The sequence below is a fragment of the Hippocampus zosterae genome, chromosome 14 (assembly GCF_025434085.1).
Source record: "Hippocampus zosterae strain Florida chromosome 14, ASM2543408v3, whole genome shotgun sequence".
NCBI lineage: Eukaryota > Metazoa > Chordata > Actinopteri > Syngnathiformes > Syngnathidae > Hippocampus > Hippocampus zosterae.
In genome coordinates, this window is record NC_067464.1 from 16,316,379 (window position 1) to 16,327,359 (window position 10,981).

At 38.9% G+C, this 10,981-nt stretch overlaps 1 protein-coding gene across 2 annotated transcripts in view; it reads left to right on the forward strand.

Moving 5' to 3' along the window:
* LOC127614447 (uncharacterized) overlaps window positions 1-10,981 on the forward strand; it is a 197,190-nt gene that overhangs the window by 119,500 nt on the left and 66,709 nt on the right. The window lies entirely within an intron of this gene.

Here is a 10,981-nt window from a genome sequence, read left to right on the forward strand (position 1 = left end):
TGTGCAAGGGAGGGGGCGAGTGGCCATTCTCACTTCCCCCCAGCCACATTACTTTTGTTGTGTAACCAAGTGGCATATCTTATGAGAACATCCTGTTTTGTACTTTTTCCACATACTATCAGCAGATGTACTTCTGCTTTTAATCATGAGTTTTCGGCAATAACAGGATGTGTCTCCAGAGTTTCAGTAAAAACATGTTATTTAAGCATTTATGCAATAAACAAACTTTAAACACAATAATCATTAATACAACGATATATATTGATTAATGAAAACATCACTACACTATTTATTATACCAGATGATAATAGACTCAACAAACTCACGACTTGACACTTTTACTAGGGAAGTCCAAGAAATAAAAACCAGCATCAACTTTACCCAAAAAGAGGTAGACGACATTAAAAAAAAATCTAATCTGTCAAACTGGCCATTCCAAAGACATGCAAACGGAATTCTACAAAGTATGTGACGGCATGCTTGTATTAACAGACAAGGTGGACTACTTGGAAGGACAGTCAAGAAGAAACAACTTGGTAATTGATGGAATTGATGAAAAACCGGGAGAAACGTGGACTGAAATAGAGGAAAAAGTTCAAAAAATCCTTAAGGAGAAGCTGCTGATACGTGGGCAAATTGAGGTGGAGAGAGGAGAAACTGCCTACTTAAGACATGACAAACTTATCGTCCACCCCCGCACCAGTACTCCAACACAACAGGCTCGAGTTCAACACCATCAAGCAGCATACTGAGAATTATTCACCACCCGACGATAAAAACTCTGACCCTACTGAAGCGGGAAATTCACATCCCAAAAAACATGGACTTCGAACCCTTTGATAACCCTTCCAACCCTACTGACCACAAGACATTTGACCCTGAGAACAACTTGGACTCGGACAATAACTTTTTCAAGACCGACCGACCGCGAGGGAGCCAGCGACGACCAACCGTGAGGGAGCCAGTGATGACCGCGAGGAAGCCAGCGACGACTGCAGGGAAGCCAGCGACCGTGAGGAAGCCGGGAGACAATCAGCCTGCAACCACCGTGAGGGAGCCAGCGACGACCGCAAGGGAGCCAGAGACGACCGAGAGGAAACCAGCGACGACTGCAGGGGACCCAGTGACCGCGAAGGAGCTGGGAGACAGCGAGCCTGAGGCAGCTGGGAGACAACCAGCCAGCGCGCGTGAGAGAGCCGGGAGGCAGCCAGCCGGCGAGCGTGAGGGAGTCGGCGACGACCGCAAGGGAGCCAGCGACCACGAGGGATACAGTGATGACGGCAAGAGAGCGAGCAACGACAGCGAGGGAACCAACGACGACCGCGAGGGAGCCATTGACGACAGCGTGGGAGCGGGAAATTCACATCCCAAAAACATATTCCATTCGATCCCCAGAACAATTTGGACCTAGACAATAACTTCTTCAAGAACAAACAAAGGGTCACAAACTCTGACTATTACCTGGATGAACAATTCAACACTAATATAAAATTGGAAAATGCACTTTCAGTAATACACTTAAACAGTAGAAGTCTCTCTAAAAACTTCACAAAAATCAAAGAATACCTGACTAAATTCAATAAATTTAAAATAATTGCCATATCAGAAACTTGGCTTGATGAAGATAAAACAACTGAAATGGAAATAGAAGGTTATGAAATTTTGCAACTAATAGAGAAAACAAAAAAGGAGGGGGGATTGCAACATATGTAGACAAAGCACTTAAATGCAGTAAAATCGAGAGATTGACAAACACAATAGAAAACATAATGGAATGTCTAACCATTGAAATACATAATAAAAAGGCATCAAATATCATAATAAGTTGCATTTATAGGACACCAGGATCATGTATTGACACATTCAATAAAAAACTAACAGATATGCTCAGTTACTACAACGATAAGAAAACACGAATAATATGTGGTGACTCTAACATTGACTTATTAAACCCAAATGGACACAAAAAAAACAACTGACTTCATAAATACTATGTACAGCAATAGCTTTTTCCCAGTAATCCTGAAACCTAGCAGAATAACAGTTGACACGGCCACATTAATAGATAACATATTTATAAATAACATTGATCATAAAATGGAAAGTGGACTTCTCATTAATGACATAAGTGACCGCCTACCTGTTTTTGCTGTTTTTCATAATTATTTTGATAGAAAAGCTAAATCAACAACTCGTATAACAGAAATAAGACTAAGAACCCAACGTTCCATCGATGCCTTTAACAAGACCGAGAAAAACAAAACTGGACCGAGGTCTACTCAAACAAACACCCAAATACAGCGTTTGAAGTATTTCAGTCTACCATAATCTCCTTATATGATAAACATTTTCCATTAACTAAAGTCTCCAAAAAGTATAAAGACCCAAGTAAGCCATGGATAACGAAATGCATAGAAAACGCATGTAAAAAGAAAAACAATTTATATAAATTGTTTTTAAAATTGAGAACTGAAGAAGCAGAAAAAATATAATACCTATAAAAATAAACTAGTAAATATTATAAAAACCAGTAAAAGAGATCATTATCATGCACTATTAGAGCAGAATAAAAGTCACACACAAGAAATATGGAAAATACTTAACCAAGTAATCATAAATAGTCCTAAAAATATGGATTATCCAGAGTATTTTATCAAAGGCAAAAATACTATTTTGGAAAAAACTGAAGAAATAGCAACTGAATTTAATGAGTATTTTGTCAACATCGGCAGTAACCTAGCAAAACAAATTCCTGATCCAACAAACTTGTTTGAAATAGATAGATACGTAGAAAAAAATTCCTCCACGATGTTCCTTACTGCTGTAAAACAAGAAGTATCAAATATTATAAAAACTTTTAAAAATAAAAAGTCAACTGATTGCTTTAATATTGATATGACAATAATCAAGCAGATTATAAAATATGTAGTGCAACCTTTCACGCACATATGCAACCTATCATTCAAAGCTGGTATCTTTCCATCAAAAATGAAAAATGCTAAAGTTATTCCAATTTATAAAAGTGGAAAAAGACATCTGTTTACAAATTATAGACCAATATCACTACTACCACAATTTTCAAAAATATTAGAAAAACTATTTTCTCGCAGACTTGATAGCTTTATACAAAAGCATGCGCTGTTAAGTGAGAATTAGTGATGGTTCCAGCGACACCGATGCATTGACACATGCGCCGGGCTCACAGAGCAAACCACGTGTCGATGCATGTGCTGCTTCATTACGTCACGTGATTGACACGTGAACTGCATTGACACAGTCCAGGCTTCGAATTGACACACCGGCTAAGTTGACACAGTCCAGGCTGCTAATTGACACATCGACTGTGTTGACACAGTCCAGGCTGCTAATTGACACATCGGCTGCGTTGACACAGTCCAGGCTGCTAATTGACACGTGAACTGCACCGGTGCAGTTTAGACCGCATCGGCTGCTTGGCACAGTACAGGCTGCGCCACTTAGTCCAGGTGGCGTCGACTCAGTGCAGACGGCGTTGACGCAGCAAAAGCCCGCCGCACAGTGTTTATAAGGAAGTGGGTTTGGCGACACAATGCCACCTGCCGAAACAAGCCAGACCTCACTCACGCTCGCTTGTCGAAGTTCGTGTCAGTGAAGAGTTCGTGTTCGTGCCTTGCTTTCCTTGCCGATTATGGAGCAGAGACGCAAATCATCCGCCGTGTGGGACCATTTTGATGTCCTGGAGAATAAGGTATTATTTATTTATTTATTCAAATCGCCTTCTGTCGCCGAGAGCCTCTCGGCGAGAGGCACTCGCCGAGTGCCTCTCACATTATTGACATGTGTTGTACCATTCTAATCCGAATACATTTCAAGGTAACTCTTAGTTACTTCTTATTCACATTTCATTACAGGTGAAATGTCGAATTTGCCAAGTCGAATTGTCATACACCAACAGAAGCACCTCCACCATGCTGAGGCATTATCGGGCCAAGCATGAGAATGAAGTTCGCGATACACCCAGTATCACGCCAGGTATACAAACGTTCACTCATCTTTTCACGGTTGCTATGTTGATGATTTAATTGACAATCAGTAATTATTATTGGTTGACTCTCCACTCCATGTTTGACAATCAAGGTTCCAGGAAGCAGCTGTACTGGAAGGACCAACACACTTCTTTCCCAAACCTCTCCCACCTCGCGAAGGAGTTCCTTCGGCCAGCCCCATCCGTCCCTTGTGAGCGTGTGTTCTCCACAGCAGGAGAAATCGCTTGTAAAAGACGCAACAGGCTGAAGTTTAAAACATTGGAGCATCTTATTTTCTCAATAAAAATTTGTGAAATCAAAGCCCACAAGCATCCTCATTCAAATGATCTTCACATTATTTGAACACATTGAATGTTGCAAAATGAATGCATGGATGTGAATGATATTGTACACTTCATCATCAAATCGATGAATGACCTTATGAAAATGTTTTGGAACAGTTGTAGATGCAAAACCGTGCTGGCAGCTACATAAAAGATAATAAAAGAAAAATATCCCAAATCATAGGGATCCTCCCAAAAACTAAGGATGTGCTGAATAAAAGATCCTTGTACACCTTATACTTTTATTACTTCCATATTTGACCTATTGTGTGGGAATATGGGGAAATGCCAGTAAAACAGTTTTAAAACTACAATACAAAGCAATCGGAACAATCACTGGCTCCAAATAGACGGAACCCACAAATCCACTGTTTATCAAATTAAACAATGAAATCTCATGACCTGATTGACTTCAAAATCGCCCAATTAATGTACAAAGCACACAATAATAACCTTTCCCAAAAGATCCAGAAGCTTTTTAAAATTCGAGAAAGTTGTCATAATTTAGGGGGTACTAATCTATACAAAAAAATCCAAAACACGAACGAACATCACGCAAAGGAGTGTATCTGTAATAGGTGTAAATCTGTGGAATGATTCTGAAACGGACCAGTAAAATGAGTAACTCTCTTGCTGAGATTAAAAATGAATTCGAGAGTAGTACAAGACAACTACACAAATCAGAATTAAGCTGATAAATTCGATACACTCATGAAATATAGCAATACATCAGAAATACATTGATGAGATTATTTAATATATTAATGAAATGTAGCATCCATTATGAATATGAGAAAATCGACATATACATGTGCTCTAAAGAGTATGTACTGTATTTACAAACCTAATGTTGTAAAAGTGTATTAGTACAGCATACATAAGGGTAAAAGCATTTGTTGATATTTAGACTTTCTTTCCTATTTAGAAAAATGATCAATTCATATATAAGAAGGGGTAGGACTCGGGGTAGGCTTTTTGCTTCTTTCTACAGGACTCGGGGTAGGCTTTTTGCTTCTTTCTACTCCTTTGAACACATATTTGTGATGATGACTATTTTCTTTTCCTTTTTTTATATCTTACCTTCACCTTTTGCCAATTTATTACCGAATTGTATATTTTATATGTTCAATATACAAAACAATTTATCAGTCAGTTCAGTCTGTTAAGTGGGCTGGCTGCAGGGATCTTGAAGGTCCAGCAGGTGGCAGTGGTCAGTGACACAGTATCAGCACAGTATCAACACAGTGTGTCAGTGTGTCGACACGCCTCATGAGGCCTCATGGACCCATCACTAGTGAAAATCAATATGGCTTCAGGGAAAAACGGACCACCTCAATGGCAGTTATGGAGTTTGTGGAAGCAATAGCCACTAATATAGACAACAAAGAATTTACTGTTGGGATTTTCCTAGATAAAAAAAAAACTTGACACAATAGATCACAGTATATTATTGAAAAAAACTAGAAAGATATGGCATTAGAGGTGTAGCTTATAAATGGATAAAAAGTTATTTAGAAAACAGATATCAGTACGTGCAACTCAACAATAAAAAAACGGATCAACTGAAAATCACTCACTGAGTTCCTCAGGGGTCAGTGCTTGGTCCAAAACTATTCATCTTATATATAAATGATATCTGCAAGGTCTCAAAACAATTTAAATGTGTCCTATTTGTTGATGATACAACTTTCTACTGTTCTGGAATAAATCTGAAACAGCTCCTGACAACTGTAGAAAATGAATTAAACAAATTAAAAAACTGGTTCGACAGAAATAAATTGTCACTTAACCTGAAAAAATCGAAGTTAATTGTTTTTGGCACAAGACCAATCAAACACCAAGCTAAAATTATGGTAAACTCAATTGAAATAGAAAGAGCATATGAAACCAAGTTTCTCGGATTAGTAATAGACTCAAAACTATGTTGGAAACCACATATCGATAACGTAAAAAGAAAAATAGCCAAGACCGCAGGGATCCTCTACAAAACCAAGGAAGTGCTAAATAACAGATCTTTGTACTCATTATACACTTCATTATTATTACCATATATGACCGACTGTGTGGAAATATGGGGAAATGCCTGCAAAACAAAAACACTCCCTATTCTAAAACTACAAAAAAAGCAATTCGAATTATTAATAGATCAAAATATACGGAACCCACAAATCCACTATTTATCAAATTAAATACGATGAAATTTTATGACCTGGTTGACTTTAAAATCGCCCAATTAATGTACAAAGCACACATTAACCTGCTCTGCCTAAACATTCAGAAGTTTTTCGAAATTCGAGAAAGCAACTATGAATTAAGAGGATATCCACTTATTCAAAAAACTCAAAACAAGAACAAACATCAAGCAAAGAAGTGTATCTAGCAAAGGTGTTAATCTGTGGAATAATCTCGAAACGGATCTGAAAATGAGTAAATCGCTTGCTGAGTTCAAAAACAAATTCAAAAAAACAGTCCAAACAACCTACATCAATCAGAGTTAAAATGATAAATTCTAAACATTAAATATAATGATAAATCAGAACTAAGTTGATAAATAGAGAAAGGTATTGAAATATCCATTATGAATACAAGAGAAAATTGACACAAGAGTGCCATGGTGTGGATGTATATAATCCCGATACAAACCAAAATTTGTAAAAATATCACGGTTAAGGGTAAAGTATGAGCTTTAATGGAGACTTCTTTCTTCTTACTTTTTTCTTTTCTGATTGATATAAAAATGATTTAGTAGATATAAACACATAACGGGGTAGGACTAGATAAGTTTTTTACTTCTTCCTACTCCCTTGAACATAATAACTGTGTTGAATGAAGACTGATTTCCTTCTTTTTACTTTTTTATCTACCTTATTTTCTTTCAAATTATTACTGTATATGTTTTATGTTCAATAAACAAACTCGCAAAAGATGCTCTTGTATAACGCCATGACAGCCTCAACACGGTTACTCAATTTGATGGCTCTGACCATGTTGTCATCTATTTCTTGTGCCATTTTTTTGAAGAGTTTGTGCAGCGCCGAACAGTCTTTGCAGGTTCTGGAGGGCAAGGCCATGATCTTCGACTTCATCTTCTTCTCTGGCTTGCTCCTCTTCACCTTCACTCGCCAACTTGGTCATTTCGATGAGGTCCTCGTCTGTTAGAGGCTCTGACTGGCACTCAATGAGGGTGTCAACTTCTTCCGATGCCATGTCAGAGAACCCTTCAGTTTGTAGCATCCGTGCCAGCATCACAGCCTTATCTACTGCTGAGCGGTGGATTTAGTCAGGAGTGAACCCTCATAGCTGTGTGCGACATTAGGCCAGAGTTTTTTCCAAAGCCGTTCAGTGTTCACTCTTTCATGTCATTAAAAGCATTCTGAATATTCATCAGGCACGCCGCGATATAATATTCCCTCCAATATTTTTTCAAGGTGAAGTCCTCGTTCTCTTCACTGATGGATGAGATAAGGCCCTCCATCATTGACCGTGTGTACAGGGCCTTGAATGCTCGTATCACCCCCGATCCATGGGCTGGATGAGGGACGTGGTGTTGAGGGGCAGAAACTCCACTTGAACCCCAACATAGTGGAGGTCCATTGCATGTCCTCCTGCACAGTCCATTAAGAGGAGAACCTTGAAGGGAATCCTCTTCTCTGCCAGATAGAGCTTTGCCTTTGGGATGAAGCAGTTCACAAACCAGTCCGATGTCAGGGTTTTGTGCATCCAGTAGACAGGCAGAAGAGCTTTGTTTTTATTTTTTAAGGCCCGAGGATTTTTCGATTTGTAGATAGGAGAGTCGGGCGGTCCTTATGTGCCTTGAAGCCTGGCCTCATCACCTCATGAACATGGCATCCTCTTCCAGAAGAGGTCAGTCTCATCCATATTGAACACTTGTTCAGGGAGATAGCCCCCCTCATTTATTATCTTGGGAAACTCTTCCTCGACAAAACGACGAGCAGCTTCATTATTGGCAGAAGCAGCCTCACCATACAATGGCACGCTTCTAAGGCCAAACCTCTTCCTAAATTTAACAAACCATCCTTTGCTGGCCATAAAACCACCTCCTTGAGGGGGAGAATCAATTGCTGCACTCGTACTTGGCTGGGGTTCACCCGGACTTTCATCGTTGCCGCCACTGTGCCCTCCTCCTCCAGGGGCTATTTTTTCATACAGGCATCTGGCTTTGGCTCGAATGATATTCGTGTCCAAACAAATTTTTCTTCTCCTGCAATCCATTCGTTATCCATAAGGATAAATCATTTTCCATTTTAACAATGCGTGTGTCACAACCCGTTTCGCTTCTTTATTAAAAGTTACAGAAGCCATTTTGCGGATCTTGTGTTCGTCTTTCCTAATGCAACGCACTGTAGATTAATTCAAATGGTAATGCCGTGCTACGGCCACGTAACTCTTGCCTTACCGCGTACGGTAAGTTTAATATCTCACTCACTACCAAGTGCTGTCACTGACAGTGACAGCACTTGGTAGCTCCTTCAGCCAGAGACTGTTACACCCGCGCTGCAAGAAGGACGCTCGTTCCTACCGACTGCTGTCAGGCTGCTGAATAAAAATAACAATAATAATAATAATAATAATTTAATGATGTGAAAGACAATTGTAAATAGCACTGCGATTTATCCATTTTGTGTTTATATTGCACTTAATTGAACGGTGTTTGTTGTTTTTTTTTCTTCTGTCTTCTTTCTACCTACATTCTTGCTGCTGGAGGCTGTAAATTTCCCCAGTGTGGGACAAATAAAGGATATCTTAACTTAATCATTCTCCTTTTTTTTTCGGTTCGCTAGTGGATTTAGAAGGCACAGTACGTTTAAGAGCCATTGTCGCAGGCGTCAGAAGCACTTTTTTGTCATATCAGTTTCATATTTGTCATTATAAAACATGTCTGATCATTGAAGGTGATATGAGGGAAAAATAATAGGGTTGGACCATTTGGGATTTAGACTTCTGACATGCATTTCAACTGTTCAGGTATACTGGATACTGCGAAGATGGGCAATCAGTACTACTGTTAGTGAAACCAGATTTTTCTAAACCCTTTCCAGGTGACCCATATGACCCTTAGCTCTGTTCTTAGTGTCGTGTTTATCCGAAAATAAATTGAGGTTTTATATTTTCTCAATTTAATATTTTCTTTGTTTTATTTGAGAATTAATTAAAACGTGTTTTCTTCATTTTCCTACCTGTTATACAGGTAGCAAAGTGAAAATTGGACATACAGTATGTCAAATAAAGGGTTAAGTGATTGCCCCTAAAAATAAAGATGTGCCCTTCCTTTGGCAGAAATGATTTGAACACCAGCTCAGTGATATTTGGCTTTCTGTTCTGCCTGTGTATTGCAGAGTGGGCATTAAATCCACTGTGAATCCCCCGCTGAATGTAGAAAAAAGTCCTTAAAAATTGCTAAATTGGTCCACAAAAGTCATTAAAAGGTCCATAAATAAAAGCAAGTGGAAGAGTGGGAACCCTGCTTTGTTTAGTGGTATATACTATTTTTTACAGTGGCGTATTGCACTCACTTTATCAACTCAATTAACCTGTGATACATATAATCGTCAGATAAAGAGCCTTACAGTTGCTTTTTCATTTTATCTCGTAATGACTAGACCCTGTTCTCAAAATCATGATGGTGTCTATTTTTAACAAGTGAATGCAATGTTCCACCTTAGTTTTTGCTCTACTCTGGGAAGAGGTTTGAATTGTTTTCAGAATAATTAACTTTTTATGTTATTGTAGGTTGTTGGCTCTGCTCCACAGAGCTATCGTACATAAATTAGAGGAATTCATCAATGCTGAGGCATTATAGAGCTCGGCATGGCAATGAAGATTTGGCAGATACTTGTGAGAGTACCCCAGGTATGTTGAAATTCTCTCTAAAAATTGTACTTAAAAAAAAAACATTCATGGAAACAGACAGGCCCGTGGCCTGGGATCAAACCTCCAGCCCTCTTGCTGTGAGGCAACAGTGCTAACCACCGCTACACCGTGTCGTCTGATGTCTACTTGATTATGTATTTTATGTACAGTACTTTTACATTGCTTTTGACAAGATATTTCCTTTTGGCTTGCAGTTCCTTACAAGCAAGCAGTGTTTGAGGCAGTGGTCAACATGACCAGTTCAGGTGTTTAGTCGTATATTTTTGTGGCACTGGTTAGGACTGCACGACTGTCCGTGTTTTATGTTATGTGTTGTGATTATTATTTTACTTTATGTTAACTGTTTTGTAAAGCGCTTTGTTACAGCTGCCGCTGTTGTGAAAGCGCTATATAAATCAGCATGTATTGTATTGTAATGATTAACTATTTTTTAGGGCACTTCTCTGGAAAACACTTGTTATGGATGAAGCAGAGACCCAGAAGACCTTGAATGCAACAGCTGACTCCATAATTGAAGTCCAACGCTACCTGGCAGAACCAAAGACACCCAGAAACCCAGAAATCAAGACCCTTTAAAATATTGGAAATGGAAACAGAAAACATATCCACATCTGCATCAACTTGCACTTAAAATTCTGTGTTTACCATTTTCAAATCTACCATGTGAAAGAGTAATTTCTGAGGCTGGGGAGCTGGTGTCAAAGAGGAGAAATCGCCTCGGAGTAAAGACACCAAAAACGT